At 41.8% G+C, this 18,317-nt stretch overlaps 1 protein-coding gene across 7 annotated transcripts in view; it reads left to right on the top strand.

Annotated features, from left to right (window-relative positions):
- Positions 1 to 18,317, top strand: part of chl1b (cell adhesion molecule L1-like b) — an 83,327-nt gene that overhangs the window by 8,155 nt on the left and 56,855 nt on the right. Inside the window, exon 2 of one of the 7 annotated variants that reach the window (XM_037774378.1) lies at positions 5,079 to 5,152. The exons of the other annotated variants lie outside the window; for them this stretch is intronic. The gene's annotated coding sequence lies outside the window, so the exon portion shown is untranslated. The remainder of the gene's footprint in view (positions 1 to 5,078; positions 5,153 to 18,317) is intronic. 7 annotated transcript variants of the gene reach the window in all.

The raw sequence follows: 18,317 nt of genomic DNA on the forward strand, positions 1-18,317 counted from the left end.
GGGACTATGACTTGTATTCATTACACCTGTGCTTTCCCTGCTATGACATTCCAACATATCTGCTGTGAAAAAGGTCAAAGTTCAGCTCACTCTGCTATGTGTTCGCTAAAACCTTGTCATAGTTAAATAGTATAGTTTCTAAATGTCACACAACACCCTTAATTGTCTTTGCAACCTAGAAAAAAATGTTAAAATGTGATGTGGTACCATATAAATGTGTACCTGATGATTTGTATGAGATAATGTATCCCTTAAGTGCTGTAGCAGTTTGTCGAGCAGTAGGTGAGTAATGTGTGTCAGTGTGACCGGTCTGCAGTGCTCTATGTCCATAGGCGTCCCCTGGGAACTCATTACACCGTGCTGGCTACACGTTGGGTGCTGTAAGTGGACTGCTGGGAGCCCCGAGCCAGTGCCGCTCCATGTGTGTGTCGATTCGGAGTGAACATGCGAGCGCGGTGTCTGCTCTGCATAGTAAGAGCCTGTTTACTGGCCCAGTGAGGCCCGGGAGTCAAGCACAACACTCTCCTCCAAAATGGAAGATTAGAGAGCACATCAAGCATGATTAGAATCATGAAACAAAGAGGACGTGTTGCCGAGCGGTCAATTTGCTAAGTGGGCTAACACATGAGCAAGAAATATAATCCTTTTTCAGTTTTCTGTCGCAGCAGTTTGCATTGATTCATTCATCCCAAATTGTCATTTAGGGTCGATGATAGCAGGAGAATGTGCAGGCAACAAATCACCTCATCTTTTCATCCTAATGGGGACTTTATAGACTTTTATTCCCAATATAAAACTTTGAAAAGAGATAGTCTGGTTCTAAAGCATTGCTCCGTTATTGGCCATTAGATACACCATTGTAATATTTTGCTGCAAGGACACAGCGGCCCTTTTTTATGTGTCAGAACTTAATTAATTCCCTCATAGCTACAATTTAACGGTTTTTAATGTTGTGATAGTTTGTGATAAGTCTTTGCAGTCGTCCTTCTGCAAAGAGCCAGAACTCAGCATGTCTATTTCTTCATGCGCTCACCCCAAGATAGAGCAAATGTTGAGTGCAAGAATCTTGCCAAGCTGGTACGAATCCAAATTAATTCATCAGCTTGGGGGAGCCCCGCTCTCCATTTTTTTTTACAAGTGTGACCCGCAGACCACCAGCTATGAACCGCAGACCTTCTTGACCTCATTATTTTTACAGTGCCAGACTTTTTTGGGTAGAAAACTGAGACTTCTTGCAGAGCACGTCTTTATGGCCTCATATCAGATTGCAAACGATCTCACCTTGTAACATTTACTGCGGTTTACAGCGGTGTTCTAATGAGCATCGGGGGATGGTTTTACGGGCAAAACGAGACCAGTCACGGGCTCTCATCGTGGTTAGAGCTGTTATGATGTCGAGGCTTAAAGAAAATAGCTTCGGTGCTAAATCATTAAGCATTTTAGTCACAAATTTAGTCATTGGAACACACACGAGGAAAATGGTAGGGGTAAATACTGTTTAATTGCATTAGCTAATCAGTGTAATGCAGGCTGTCCTGAACATAACTACTAGAGTAAGGCTAATTCAGAGTGTAGTGCTCATTATGAAATGCCATCCACTATAATTGGAATTATGTTCCTTTTAGAAAATAGCATGCAAACACTGTAACACTTTCAGGGGATAGTGTAAAGGTAGATTTCTTCTGAATGTTGTATATGCCTTTGTATGTCTGAACCTCATTTCTCTTTTACAATATAGTAGAAAATAGATAACAATAGTAAAATAGTTTCACTGTTAGACTGACCCAAAGTTCCTCCTACACGTCTTTTAAGGTTTCTTCTTGGAATAACATTCATGCCTTGTTCCTTTACAGAAATACAGCTGCAGGGTCTTTTCTATTCGCCATGACCCCATGAGTGAGACAACATTGTATCTTTTGTGTGTTGTATGAACGATATTTCTCCAGAGCAGACACACAAATACAGAATATATGTAATAATCTAGTATAGTAAACTTAACAAATTGTAAAACCTCAGAAGAAAACCTCTTAAAGGGAGGGGTGTAGGAGAATAATGATGACATTGTTCTGTCGCAGAGGCAATGATTAACAGCCACATGCTAATTTACTATGTTGAAGAATTTGCAGATATTTTGGGGGGAAAAGAAACGGATGTTTGTTTCAGATTAATCCTGTTGATATTTAGAGGAAGAAATATTTTATAGTTCAAAATAGTGCCCTGCAGCTACTGTAAGTAGTACGTGCTTTTGGCTTGTACATTCATCAGTGCTTCTTATCTGGGGTTGTGATACTCTTCCTTACAAATTGTTTTAGGCAGACTTTTCACGTAATTTTTAAGGCTGTCAATCAAATAGTTAATTGTGATTAAACGCATGATTGTCCATAGTTAGTGTCTCTTCAAAATGTACCTTAAAGGGAGATTTGTCAAGTATTTAATACTCTTATCAACATGGGAGTGGGCAAAATTATGCTTCCGTTATGCAAATGTATGTATATATCTATTATTGGAAATCAATAAAAGCGTAAAAAAAGAGACTTCCCATCTTCATTCAAATATCTTGAGGTCAGAGGTCGAGGGACCCCTTTGAAAATGGGCATGCCAGTTTTTCCTCACTAAAATTTAGCATAAGTTTTGATCGTTATTTAGCTTCCTTCGCGACAAGCTCCTATGACATGGTTGGTTCCAATGGATTCCTTAGGTTTTATAGTTTCATATGATGCCAATATCTTCACTCTAGCTTTAAAACTGAGCCCTCCACAACCGTAAAAAATATCCCAAGTTGCGTTAATGCATTGAAGAAATTAGTGGCGTTAAAACAAATGTGCGTTAACACGTCACTATCGCATTCATTCTGACAGCCCTAGTTATTTTTTGCTTAAAGAACATCGAAACAACACATAAGAAAAGGACAGATTGAGTTTTTCTTCAGCAGACAAAATGAAATACCCTCTGGTTCCTGAACAACATCTGTAGGCAGTTGTAAGAATCTGGGTGAAATGTGGTTTGGGTTCTCTACACTCTGCAGCAGTTCAGCTCCTGGTCAGGATCCACATCGGTTTGAGTTTTGGAGCTCCATCAAAATTCTTAAGTGTGTGTGTATGAACAAACCGTACACACCATTTCAGTGTGAGAGCTTTGCCAATTTTGAAATGGCTCAAAGGCTCGAGGCGTCGGCTTTGAGAAACAAAAACAGATCAATAGAGGTGATCCTAGAGAAATCCTACTTTGATATCCTGGGCTTTAGCCTGGATATGCCCCCATCGCTCTTCATGTGACGTGTAACACAGGCTGTGGTTTTTTTTTGTCTGGGTGCTTTCTCACTTCTCTTTGGCTTTTCCGCTGACCCTTCCGGTTTCCTGTTGTGTGTCACAACCCTGACGCTGTGTGTCATCTTCCCCGTTAAAGGGCATCAGGGTGGTCTTCTCTTGTATGATTCAACTTCAGCACCGCAACTCCTTGAGATACGGTACCGTAGGCAGCTTGTTGTCTTAAACATTAACATTTGCATTTAAATTGACTTCATGCCGCCGTGATTTATTTTCTTGAGAGAGTGACAGAGTTTTGTCGGCGGCTTTGCCTCTAATTCTCTTGCATCTGCCACAAGTACGATAACGGGAGCGAGGTTATTATTCAGTGAAATTGTAGTCTAACTTTGTTTCATAGCGAGCCACAGCCACACACCAGACACACACCAGCCACACACCAGACACACACCAGCCACAGACCACTCGTGTCTCACACATTCTCTCAAAACTGCAGATTAAGTTCTAGTCAGTCATGCGTGATGGCTTTGCTCATGAATTAATTGTAGTGAAGAAAAAAAAAAATACAGAGTGGTGTTCCTACGAACTTTGAACATTTTACTCACAATTCTAGAAACAAGGTAAAGACCACACTACAACAGAGCTCTGCTACTACACAGAAAATCATTTTGCAAAACGAAAATGCACTGAATTCAGGTGAAAAAGAACCTTATTTTAAGTCTTATTTGATGCAAAGATTTGTTAATTAACAGGAATGTAGCACAACGTGAAATAAAAGATCTGTTGATTTAATTTTGGGGAAAAAGTTTTGGTACAATTTTATTTATATCTTGCTTCTGAGGGACCAGTGTTATTTTGATACAAATATTTGCACATTAGAAGAAATGTAGCACAACATGGAAGTGAAAGCAGTGTAATACCGAGTATAACAAGTGAGAAAGTCCACTATGAGCAGGTGGAAGTGGTGGTTGATGGGTCAAACAAACACCAGACTTTCCCCCAGGAGACCACTGTTTGTATTCCGTGTGGAACTAAAAGTCAATGTCCACTTACATAGTCCATTTTAAGCCAAACCATGGTGTTGTTTTACTAAACTTAACAAAGTTTGTTGCCTAAACCTAACAAATAAGCGTTTTTTTAGCTTTCTTCTGATTAACCACATGTTTAAAACTGCGATCGTAATCCATGACAAAATACGTTTCCCTCGAAATGTAATTGTGAATGCAGTTTAGTTGTCTGTGAACAGAGTTGAGTATGGGGCTCTTTTTGACACTATATTGCAGATTGAATTGTAATGCAGACTGACGCGTGTTGTCACACATTTTTATATGTAGTCTTGTGCTAAAATGGGCCTCAATATGCCCCCGTGGCTCCAGTGGCACTAAAAGGGGAATAACACCTGTTTAGCGTATGTTTTCACTAGAGAGAAATACATGTATTAATCCAAAGCCCTTTCAAGTCATGTTGATGTCACTCCTGTGATTTATACACCTCGCAAAAAATAGTCGGAACAAGAGACTGCCAGGTCTGCGGGGGGTCATGATAATTCAGGGAGCCGTGGTGCTCGTGGGATGACAGGTTGACACGGAGATGCCCTCAGACAGCACGTATAATTGACACCATTAGCCTTGAGGTCTGTCAGTTTTCTGACAGCTGATGAATTCACGTGTGCCATCCCTCCGCTGCAGATAACAAATTCATACCTCCTGTTTTTTAAACCATTTTACACCTCAGTAATCCCTTTCTAACAGCCACTTGCCCCAGCTGAGGCACAGTTTGCTCCCTGTGTCATGGATTTGTGATTATCCTTTTCAGAGTGTGAAGTGGGGGAAGCACCGGCCAACATGCCCTCGTGAAAGTCTGTCCACAGGTCGGATATCCCCCCCAGGGTGCGTATTCTTGTCTTCTTGTTGAACTGGTGCTGTACAGGCCCCTCGGCTCTGCCGTGTGGTGTAACCTACCTGCTGCTGAAACATTTGGATCATATCCCCGAGCGTTGAGCCAGTCCCAGGTTCCCCATTTGCAGCCAACCCAAAGTTACAGATGGCTTCGCCTCTTCCTGCGGTTCAGCGGGAGAGGTGGAGGGAGTTTGAAGGTCACATGCAGGTCTTCTTCCTCCGTTGTTCCGCATTGAATGTCATTACTAACACACGGAGGCCTTTTTTAACACTTGAGCCCCTCTTTTTCTCCACCACCTGCAGCGTGATGGGATTTTAGCTAGGGTCGAAAGTGTGCCAGAAGCACCGCTATTAACCCTGCGCATTGTGCCTTTCTATGAAGGGCAGTCCTCTGGCAGACACTTCCCCCTGTTCATAATAGAGCCGACCGCATTCCTTCCAGTGAGCACGGACATACTTTGCTGGCTCTCAAAGAAGCTTCATGCAGATTTTGAAACAGTGGACGCTCTTTTCTTCCCCATTTACACAACCCCTCATTTTTCAACCGTGTTTAGAGCAAAGCTGCTCCTCCTATTGGGGGCTGGTTTCAGCCATCTCAGTCATGAAGTAAACAACATCCTTCCTCTCTACTCGCTACACGACCAGAGTGTAAAGAACTATTCAAATAGAGTGGAAAACAATGAGTGTTCTCCAGTGTGTGTGGGAGTGTGTCATTACTTCACAAAGAGAACCGATGCTCAGTTTGTAAGTTGACAGAGGCATGTTAGCATCACAGTGAGGAGAGGAGGATTCTTACAGCAGTCACAGCGGTGGGATTTTAATCCGTCACATCGGGGAGATGTAAAGTACTTCAGGGATGCTGTCTTTTTGACACACGATGTCAGCCATAAAACTTACATTTTTTCCCCAAATTCCATGTTTTGCGTTTTAATTTTTCTGAATTCTGTGTTTTATGATTCAAGCACATGGTGTCATTGTAAAGAGTGTCTAATCATGTAGTGGATAAATTCAATTTCAATACAAAAATACAAACAGTGATTCAATACAGTTATAAAAACTCCATCATGGCTCTAAATTTAGCTGTTATTGTCGAATTCCTCAGTTTTTTTGGATGATGGGCGGTTAACATTTACGATACACTGACCAAAGTGGACCCTCGTGGACATGCGGACGCGGAAAGTATGAATCCAGCCTTAGTCATCTCAGAGGGCCTCTTTGACATCCGTGTGTGTGTGTGTGTGTGTGTGTGGGGAGGAGGAGCTGACAACACCCCCAGAGAACAGAGGACAGTAGCAGCGTGGCCGTAAATGACACCAAAACATAGCTGCATAGTTTTTCTCTGTTCATTCGGCTTAGGCGCTGTGAAGAAACAGAACTTAAATTGCATCCACATTTGTAACCTGACCTGCCAGATGGTTTGTTACACAGAACCATCCGAGAAACCATCATTGGAAACTTTTTGATAAAGGGCAGGCACTTTCAAAAAATAGCAGGTGGCAGGTGATTGGATGAACCATCTGTCAATCAAACTGTTGCCGAAGCCAGTCAGGAGAAGAGCAAAAACATATTTTCCATAAAGAAAAACCTTCAGTGCCGTTCTTTGCTCTTCTTTCAATGAAGAAATACTCTCCAAGTCTGATATTACTGATGCTATTGCAGCATCTACGCTAACCTCTTCTGGAACCGCCGTTGTTGTTTAGAACGTACAATCGTCTCTCTGTGTCGCCTCACCCACACCTGAACAACACCCGTAGCTGCCGGTAAGCTCCTCACAGGACGCTGATTGGTCTATTGTCTGGCTTGCTGGTCTCAACCACATTACATGAAGCCTCACAAAATGGATTTTTGTGTGATAAGTGATCTGACAAGAATTCAGCTGCAGTGCAAAGTAACCACATTTTGCTAAATTCCATGATATTCTGCATTTTACAGTTCAATTTTTATTATTGAATCCCGCAAATCTGTCCCATGTTTTCCGCATCGCTTAAATCATAGGGCCCTAAACACTTGAGAAAAATCTGTACTATTCAGATACGTTATTCAAACACATCGCTGTCGTCACTCAAAGATGTTAAATTACTTGTTTCACATTATCAGTGTGTAATTGATGCACATTGGTACTGTCTGGTGTTGGAGCTGTAATCTAAATTCACTTCATGGTTTTCTAACGCAGATGGTAGAACAGCTGCGACTGAAAGAATTAGTCAAAAAAAGATAAAATTATCTACTCGGTCTGGACCCTCCTACATCATTTTGTGACTGCATCCTTACTCAGAGATGGAAAAAAACACACTGAATATGTGGTGTGAGTGATGGGTAGTCATCTAGTGTATAGAGAGAGACTGCCTGTGAGGTGATTCATAGTGAATGTAGCTGGAGGAGCATACTGTTGCTGTGTATTGCCAGTGGAGTCACGTCTGACTGTCTCTTTTTCTGTGAATTGTGAAATGGGGGTCCAATTCTGATGAAGCCAACCATAAGCACAGCTCTAGGTGGGGGATTCCATTATAATGCCCAGCCTGAAAAGACCCCACACTGGCTCCAACAGCAACCGGAGGGGGATTTGTTTTGCTCAATAAGTGGTGAAAATGGTATCAAAATGGTTTTCCCCCCACACACACGGTGGCTGATTTATAAGTCTGCACGTCTCCTGTTTCCTGCTGCTGTGTTATAAAGCAGGAGGTGGGGCCATTAAACTGATGGCATAGCTATGCTTCTCCGTCACTGTCAGTAAACAGTACCCAGTTAGGAGGCTGGGGTCGGCCGCCGCAGTCTGCTGCTTTGATTTCCTGAATTTGTAGATGCTTTTTTCTTTGCACTGCTTACTTTTATAACAAGAGATATGAGGTGAGGACTTAAACTGTGTTAAACATTCACATGAAAGAGAGAGAGAAAGAGAGGAAAAAAAAGCAGATTTGATCAAAGCTGCATGTGCTTCAGTGCATCAAAGGAGATGCTGTTCTGAGCCATTTGGTTCCTGTCTTGACCCAGTAAATGCAGCAAGGCTGCTATCTCCACAAGAACACGTTGGAGAATCCTTCCCAGGTCTGACCAGGAGCCGAGGAGCCCCAGAATGCAGAGCGCAGCAAGTCCACAGCCATCATCATTAGAGCTGTGCTGCTGTGGACACTAATGGCTGTCCCCCCGTTCTGCTGCCTCGGCACATTCAGAGGGCTCATCCGAGACTCGAGGGTGTGTGAACACGTGAATTAAATCAAGAGAGATGAATTCACGGTTCCTGTTCTCGCTTTAGAGCAGGATGCAGGGCGTAGAAAAACCTTTTGTAGCGAAAGAACCACCACGAGTGCACGAGCGGTGACGTCCTCTTTAAACCGTCCTCGAATGATGAAAGGAGGCTAATTGGGGAGTTTGTCCTCGTTTATCTTCATTTAGAGGCTGGAAAAGATGGCGTTGTTTACTCGTTTCAATATTGAGAAGAGGGGGAGCGGGGAGGAGAGACAAACAGTGGTGGCAGTGTTAAACTGGGGGATGGGGATGGTGAAATTGATGTGCTGTGGATGGGCTATGCCTGGACTCCTAATTGTGTTTTAAGCTTTTTTTCAAATAGCCATATTAGCAACTTGAAATGGAAACTATTCCAGCATCAAAATGTCTGCATGCATATTTCAGTAGAAGATTTATCGCCTCTTATTTCTCAAGAAAGTGTTAAACGCAATATTTGAAAATCAATACAGGGTCATGACAAGGCACATTCATCAAGTTTGTTTATTTCTTCAGTCATGGTGAGAAGCTTTACATGGCCATCTTTTTCCAATTACATGCAAAGGCAGACATAGTCTAACCCCCCTTTGTGCTGCGATTGTAGTGGCAGTATAGATTTTCAGCCATCCAAATGAACTCTTTACTGAAGAGCCTGCAGTCATTGCGCTTCGCCCTTTCCCTGGTTTTAGGCACAACCATTCCCTCCTCCAAATGTACACTTTACAAATCAATAAGCTTTCACAGTAATTTAACTCAGCGTGCCCCTGAGAGCAGGCGGTAGATTCACTGTATATCATAGGTAGAATTAAATCAGTGCGGTTCCCTGTTGTCCCTGCCACTGAACAGGCTGGTTAATTGATGTCGTGGCAGAAGCTCTATGTTTCATTGTGGCCTTGTATATTTATTTGATTCTGTGTAAGCCATTTATATTGTGGGGTTAACCCAAATAGGAAAGCAGAAAGGTTGTACCGGCTGGATTTATCAGGATATCACCTCCAGATAGTGCATGATTTATATTTGACTTCTGATTCTGGCAAATAGGGCGTCATTGATGATGATTAGCCCAATGGCTGTGCTCTGTCCTACCTGATGCCGATCAATACTCATATTGCAGGCGATCAATATAGAGCACAGGCTGGGATCCCCAGTGCTGCTTTTTGGTTGGAGCCTGACCAGGGTCAGAGCAGCGTGTTTCACAGCTGAAGAATTAACTTAGGGCGCTTTCACAAGCAAACATTGAGTCCACTTTAATCATACTCTGGTGCGATTCGCGAGTTGTGAAGGCAGTAATCGTAGTTGGTCTCGGACCGCTTCCAAGTGAACCAAAGGCTGCCTGCGTTGGCCTTTGTTGAGATGGACACAGGTAAACGACAGGTTAACACGAGTGGTAGAGGACTGACCAATGTTTGCGAACATTGAACATACAGAATATACTAAATAAAGTCCACAAAAATAGTGCCGTTTATAAAGTCATTTGAGATAAGCTTCTGCTTTAGTTTGTGCCCTGTAAAAGCAAACCAAAAATAAGTAGAAAACAAACCAAACAATTTCATTCTGATTCGTTCTAGCCAAACGGACTATGGCTTGTGAAAGCGCCTTCACTTTTCATGTTCTCATCTGCAATATGCTGCTCTGCCAACTCACATATGGATATTGTGATACCAATCTGTCTTCATTAAGCCAATATCATCCAATACTATAACCCCGCTGCTATGTCAGCCTGGCTCTAATTTTTGTTTTTAATCTTATTACTGTTGATTCCTGACCGATAAGGGTACTCTCATTAGTCTTATGGAAATGGCAAAACCAAAAGCACATAATTGGGTATGCTGGCAGAAGGTAGTTTAACCTCTCTAAATGTCCTCTGACAAACTTGTCCTATCATAATGTTGCTATTTACAAATGCAGCCTTTATTTTGAAATAAAAAATCCTTCTTTACCTCCCTGCTATCAATCTGGTTATTGTAAAAAAAGAAAAATATCACAAATTCCATCCCCACATAACAAAACATCTCAAAAACTAAACGTATTGACGCGGTTTTACGATTGCTTGTTAGAGATACTGTTTCTAGTTCACTTGCATTTTGATCAATGTGTTTTTCAATAACCTCATTCTGGATTAGCAGCCGAGCGCTCAGGCTCTGCAGTCGACTGGTGATGGAGAATCAAAGCCGCCCATTGAGAAGTGTACGCATGTTGCTAAGCTGCAGTGTGTCAACCATTGTTCATCATTAGGCAGAGCTGAGGAAATATGCATTATGGATGATGTAGTCACTCTAAATGTACCACGTAAACTGTTAAAGGCTTTGAGGATGAAAGCTAGGATGTCAGACAGTGAAGAGCCTGCTTCGGACTGACCACAGATCCCGCTGCGACCGCAGCAGGAGATGGAATCGGAGATCAATCAAAGCCTTCGTTAACGAAGCCAACAACAGAGAGGAACTCTGCTCTGTCTATCACCGGCTTCCTAAAAAAGCAGCAAGGTGGAATCCATTAAGCACTTCTGTCTTTATGCCATGTTACATCTGCAGGTATGTGGAGAAAGATGATAAAAAGATATATTTTCTTTCGGGCATGTGGTCGACTTTGTCCTCAGTCACGGCTAGAAAAGGTCATAAATGAAGCACAGTCTGCTCCATATTGACTTGTTCTATTTGATGTGAACCCCCTTCAGTCACACAGTAACCTTCTAGTGGGCAAACAATATTAAGCATGCAGTATTTGTGTCTGTATTCCAAACTTTGACAGGCAGCAAAAACACATCGATGTTTCTTGAAACTTTGTGAGGATGTTTAAAACTCAGGAAAAGGGAGACTATCTGTCTATTTATTTTTTATGTCTACATACAAATAATTATAGAAGTATACACGGAAAATCTACTGTCAAATGTTCTCTCCATGCTGCCCCAACTTCAGCATGTCCAAAACAGAGCAATTCCTAAACCTCCCTTTAATAGAGTCTTTCAGGGAGGCACAGGAAGAGGAACAAATGGCTCTATTCAGTAGCGTCCAAAATGCTAATGCCTTCGGCTCTTAACACGTTTATAAGGGTTCCCATGTCACGACATGGCATAGTCCACCCTAATGGGGGGGCAGTGGCTGGGGGACTGCATGAAAAAAGCCAGACACATAACAGAACATGAGAAATATGACAACAAGACTGCTAGTTTCCTGGGAAACAGGGCCTCCCAAGCTCTTGTTTTCCTTCTGGAAGATGCACGCAAGCATGTTATGTCACATTTCTTTTCCTCACAGTGACTTCACTGAAACCTCTGTTTGAAACACGGACCCTGACATTTAAAATATCTATAAAAGTTAGAGGCAGTGTGTGGTTGTGTTACTGTAACAGCCCACACATCAGTGTAGTCATAGACTTTGTGGGTCAAAGGGAAAAAGAGAGGCAATAAAGTGACCGATAGCGCCGGCGCCGTCGTTGGAACTGTTGGCCATTCCAGTGGGTAATATTGAATTCCAGTAACTATGTGCTCCCGTATGTAAATGATGGCAACACAAGGTTCTGTATTGGAGAAACTTTCTGCGAGCAAATAAATGAAGGGGCAGGCAGGGTTTAGTGATTGCTTGGGGAAAGTAATTACTCCTTATCTGTATGGGTGCTGGAAGGCAGTCTGCAGAGCCAGGCTCCAGCCTCCAGGCCGCCGTCGGATTGACATTATGTCAACTGCTCAAAACCTATTTTCTTCAGTGACATTCTGGTCAACCTGTGGAACAGGTTCAATCTCGTATTGACCAGTTTGAATGATTAGAGGACGTCAAACTTTTTCTCTCAACTCTTAAGTCCATTTTCAATATGTCATTTCATGATCCAAAGCATACGGCTGCTTCAAACTGTGTTGACAAGACAATGTCGGATTGACATTATTGAACTATTCAGCAGGGTGAAATGGGATCTCTCAGGACTATACTTCAACCATCCTATTGATAGAAACTACATGACAAGCTGCCATCAATGCTACTTTTTAACAGGAGCGAATGACTGCGTGAGAGTCTGTCTCTCCCCGAGCAATATCACTGTCGGATCATTTAAGCACTTCAAAAACCTTAATTACACATACCAGTCAACTTTTTTATGCTCAGGTGTCTTAACTTCTGTGTTTCCACTATCGGTTACATTCATTCAGTCACAGCCGGCTGCCCACTTTCTTTTCAGTGCCACTGGCCTCGTGTTACCACATGAGATTTATTCCAGTCACAGTAAGGTCAATCTCAGAACCCAACGGCTATCGGTCGGACTTCCTCTGCCAAGCGCCGGTCATTGGCAACTTGAGATGTGAGAACGAATTTGGAGTTAAAGTTGCAGTTGGGGACTTTGAGCAAATACGATAAAATGTTATATTTATAAAACGGTCACAATATCTTGACAGTAGTGCAAAAACAGATAATCTTTGATAAAAATCAGCAAGCACCGCCCACAGCAAGATTTCTTTTTTTTTTTACAGCTAAACAGTACACTACAAGATGTTTCTGAAAAAATTTGAGGCGAGAAATAGGCATTACAGTAACAGAATATTGATTCATATTTGATCAGCGCTGCCTAGTTTGACCGTTTGATGGGAGTTCAGCACTTAGTAAGCAGTAATCGACAGCTGCTGTAGAGACTGCTCGGCTCTGATTGGTTGCCACCAGTAGCACAGGAGAGGAGAGAGGAACATGAAAGATTTTTCTTTCACAGATGATCTGTCTCCTGCACTACTGTCAGGATATAGTGACAGTTTTATAAAAAATAACTTGTGTTGTGCCTCCTTTGCTCTCCACATGGACTGTTTACTTGCATGCTACCAAAGCCCATGAGATCGGTCAATAATACTCGGACTACAAACGGAAACCAGAATGCTTCCGATACCAAAATCTTGTCCCGTTGCCTACAGACTCTGCATTCATGTGCAGATATCTGTTTATAGAGAATACAGTAAGGTATACTGACTTCAAATTTGGGGAAAACAGCATTGGTGTTGAATAGGTACGACGGATTATTAGGGCCACATTTAGGGAAAAAAAATTTAGGAGATTTTGAGAATAAAGTCGTAATATTACAAGAATAAAGTCGTAATTTAATGAGAATAAAGTCATACTATTTCCAGAAAAAAAAGTCGTAATAGTACAAGAATGAAATCATAACTTTGCGAGACAAAATGTTTTAATATTACGAGAATAAATTCATACGTTCACGAGAAAAAAAGGTAATTTCCTCCTCGACAAAAGACAAAATGTTTTAATATCATGAGAATAAATTCATACGTTTACGAGAAAAAAAGGTAATTTCCTCCTCGATAAAAGAGGCAATTTCCCTCAGTTCCATGTAGTTCTTTCTTCAGAATAAACGCAGTTTCTTGCACAATCTTTTCAAGGTGCTGATACTGATGATAATGTGGTGCTGATGTGCCAAAATATGAAGTATTTTGTTATTTGTGAAACCTAAACTAAAGTATAACTTCACAAGATGCTCACCGTTTCTCATTCTGCTCTATTTCCCCTCTAAAATAACACGTAAAATTACTACTTAATAATACTATGACTTTATTCTCATTATATTACGACTTCTTTTTCTCTTAAACCCATGACTTTATACTCGTAAAATTCTAACTTCATTCTCGAAATCTCAGATAATTTTATTCCTCAATGTGGCCCTAAAACTTAAAAAGTAAAACTACTCAGAATCGGCAGAGACATTGGAATCGGTATCGGGAACAAGTTTTTGTATTCATAATTTTTAACATATTTTTGATGAAAAGCAATAAGTATTACGGTAAAATGTCAGTTATACGTACAGTAAGTCAATAGTGTGCAGCATGTTTCCCATCATGTCTAAAGGCTGCGGTTCAAAGCAATCTTATACAACAGCACTCTGCCATGAACAAACAGACTACTATTGTGCCGCGACAAAAATCACTGCTGCATCCTTTTTGATGACCCACCTTTGTTGTCATTGTTCCGCAGTTCTTTTCTTCTATAGCACTGAATGTACACTGCATCTCCGCCATGACATCATTGACATGGCTTTTAATCTGTTGACATGAGCATCAAAAGACATAATTAGATTGAGGTTGCTGGCACTTTTAGTCACTTTTGTGTTGTTTGCCTTTTGGAACGGGAGCTCACAATGCTGTGTGTTCATTCGTCAGTTAACCTGATTATTCAGCCACCGCATGGGGCTACTGGGAGGTCAGCAGTGCGTTCGCCTCGCCATCGGTCAACCTGCTACCGGGATGTGGTCCAAACCACAAAGCAAATCTATATTGCACCGCTCTTTGAAGTATAGCATGCTTGATTGCAATGCGTCTTTCTTTTCCAAGGCTATAGATACAGATAGCATGTCGACACTAATGACGTTCATCTCCATTTCCTTCCCTCACCCTGTCCTGTTGGAGGTTCGATTTTAAGATTAAGGAAATTAGATTTCGTCCCACTCAGTGCAGATGCCAGACCGCAGCGTAGCGGCTACGGCACTTGAACATACACTCTGAACCCGAGGATGGCGGCCTCCTTTTGCTCCAAACACTTGATACCTCTTGAGACCTGAATTAACTCCCTCTTTGCTCATTTGAAATGTAGAGCTTTTTACTGCTGTTACCTCTCAACCTCCCACAGCTTAACCCTGTATGCGGCACGTAACATTACAAATTAAATGCATATTTGGCTTGGCTTTACCAGCTGTAGTTGCAGCTTGCTTTTTTTTTGTATGTTCTGAATTCTAAAAACGAGCTTGAACAAAATAAATGATTTGATAAATGAAAACATGCAGCCAAGGTCGCTCATGACTCATAATCTGGACACAAATTGTATTGATTTGTCTACAGAGGGGTGTTATAATAGTCTCCTCCAGAGCTCAACTCACTGTTAGTTACACGCAGCGTAGATATGTCTGGAAAAGCTAATGTATTTTATATTGAGGAAAGAACTTTCTAAAATGTTCTTATCATAATGTCCTAGACAATGATCCAGGCTCTCTGATATTTCCCGTTTTTATTTTCCAAAAAAACAATCTGGGAGTGAACCTGTGTGTATTTGGAATATAAAAATGGGCAACTACTTCTCCTCTATGTGACTTTTAGTACAACAAACAGCAGACCTCCACCCACGCACAGAAAACACAAAGCTATATTCTGTCTTGAGGCAGAGCTTTTGATGTTAGCCCCGACAAAGGCACCAACTCCAAAAGCCCCTTTCACTGGATTTTTCTAATGCCCCATGTGTCCTTTCAAGTTGTGAAAAGATAACTTTCTGGGTGTGCCTCATGTTTCAGTCTGAAGCAGGCATTTGTTTCATTTGTTCGAGTGTCCTTTCAAGTGGCGGCGGCGGCTCTTCGAAACATTGAGAGCTTTAAGCTCTTGATTTGGCGAGACACTCCACATCTGTCTAATGGTTTGATGTCGGGTAGATATCTCTGCATGCCTACATTGTACATTTCCTGTTTTAATGGTTTGTTCACATCATTGTACTTTACTGCTGGTGCACAGAAACAGTAAAGTAATGATGGAAACCAGCCATTTGTATGATTGACCATTTAATATTCAGGCTGGCCTCATACACTGTTTGTAGCTATACCTACGAAAAGTAATGCACTGTAATTTGTGTATATCCCACGCAATCAATTTGTGTGTAATTAACGTAATCGTAAAACAGGAAATATGAATAGTGGCGAACACCACGCAGGGAGGAGATTGGGGTGGATGGGCGGGTCAATAAATACCGAACTTTTGCTAAGGAGACCTGGTTTCACACGGGATTCGAACGCCAAAGTCAGCATTGATTTATTTGTCACACAAGTTACGTACTTAAACCACAATCTTTTCCTAAACCTTATTAAGTAGTTCTGTTGCCTTAACCTAAAGAAGTTGTATCCTGTGAAGTTTATTTTGAAAAGACTGTATGCATGTAACAAGCGGAACAATGACAAGTGTTTCTGGACAAAAAAGAAAGAACACATTTTTCTTAATAAATCAAACGAACCGTTGCATGAGAATACGCTGCAATATTACACCCAGTAAAAAAAGTGTCCCCGTTTTGCCCCGAGTCACCTGGTGCTGCTTTATGCTCATCCATAAATTTCTCAGGTACTCTCTCTTTGTAATTTATTAAGCTGTCCGTGTCATTCACGAGTCACAGTGAATAATTTATATTGATTTTAGGTTTTATAAGCCACTTCTACCCTGCGCCCCAAGTCCTGGAACATATGTAGCATAAAAATATAACTAGACACTGACAAGCACAATCCATCACGTGGAGCCAGAAGGGAGATTTTGCATGGCAGTACAGTTCCTGGTGTACTTTATAGAATAGTGCCTGTGGGCTACTAACACCTGACGTGGGCTAATTGGCTATCAAGAGAGGCTCTGAGAACAATAGTGCTACATGTTTCCCACCGCTGCATTCATGCCTTTCATGGTCAAAATGAAAGAAATGTGCGGTAGTGTTGCACAGAAGGTTACAAATGTTTGAGATTCAAGGATTTCCCAGTTGTTGCCAAGGCAAAGTAACATGTAGACAATCTTGCCGGCCCACACACACACTGAAGTAGACGTGCCAGTGTTCTTTTTTTATGTGCTTGCTGAATGGCCGTGAGGAGGAAGCTTGAAAAGTTGTGCAGCCAGCCTATTGATGAGCACGTCTGTGTAAAAGCACACACAGAGGAGGCCTCGCCCTAAACCCCCCCAAACCCTCCCAAACCTACACACATCTTTAATTTGTCTCAAATATTGGTCCGCCTCCTCATCTCTTGCTGTGCGTCCATGTGTGACGGATCCCACTGACATTTTCCACCACCGGATTAAGTGTGTAGCGCGACGGGGCTGCTCTGCCTCAGTGCACCTAAAGGGCTGACCCCGAGGTGTGTGTGTGAAGAGGTGGCCAGCAGGGCGCTCCTTAAAAGGCTATTAGATCCTTACTGCTTATCATGAGTGGGCGTGCAACTAAATTATCTGCCCTGCTTTTCCTTGTCATAGGACTATAGGCGGAAAAAAGCTTGTTTTCCGGAAATAATTAATCCTACTTGTTGGCATAATAATATTGAGGAGAACACGTCGCTGGTGCCTCGAGTGTCTCCTGATGAGCCGTCTTCTCTGACAGGTGGGCCGCCGCTGATGGAGATCATCTTCTCATTTAGCTTCCTGCCTGCAGGAGCTTTCAATTACATTACAACTGAGCCCCCCTCTCTGGAGAAGGGGATTTGATTCAGACTAGGGTGTGCATGTGTGTGTGTGTGTGTGTGTGTATGTTTTGCGCACAAGGCTGTGTGTCCAGGGTGTATATCTCAAAAGCAGAGCCAAGCCTGGTTGCCATGCCTACGCATTTTACTAAGAGACACTGCATTTATCTTAATGAGTTCATTTTCAAGCTCATGTTTGCGTCTGTGTTCTCTGTCAGCTGTGTACACAGCTATAGAGCATCGCTAAAAGTCACTTGGGTGAAATAGCTTATTGATTCTTGGGGGTGAAAACATGATTAAATTGAGGTCTAAGTGGACACTTCATCTGAACTCGGAGCTACAGGAGAGAAGAAGAAAAGTATAAGAGCCAGTCGGCTTTTGTCCAGGTTCTGTTCTACGACTAGTTCCTCTTTGATGTGCTGGAATTAATTGCTTCCTTCCTTCTACTTTTTTTTTAGAAACAGGTGGTCACATTTATGTTAACTTCAAGTTTTAATTAAAAAAATGGGGCACAATTTTGGTTATTAGTCTTGAAACAATTGTCACAGTGAATAATGGTTTTTAGTCTTGAAGATTAAAATGATTTTAAGGCACTTTTACATCTTGCAACATTTTGAACTAAGAATAGAGCGCAACAGTGACCGCCCACTTTAGGACTTTTTTGAACGGCTCCAGTTCTGGAAGTGAGTTTCCCATTCATTTACTGCATTGACATTTCAAAAAAATCCTTATATAAAAGAGTTTTAAACATGGAACCAAGCCAACCAGCAAC

Source organism: Sebastes umbrosus, chromosome 1 (assembly GCF_015220745.1).
Source record: "Sebastes umbrosus isolate fSebUmb1 chromosome 1, fSebUmb1.pri, whole genome shotgun sequence".
In the NCBI taxonomy this organism is placed as follows: domain Eukaryota; kingdom Metazoa; phylum Chordata; class Actinopteri; order Perciformes; family Sebastidae; genus Sebastes; species Sebastes umbrosus.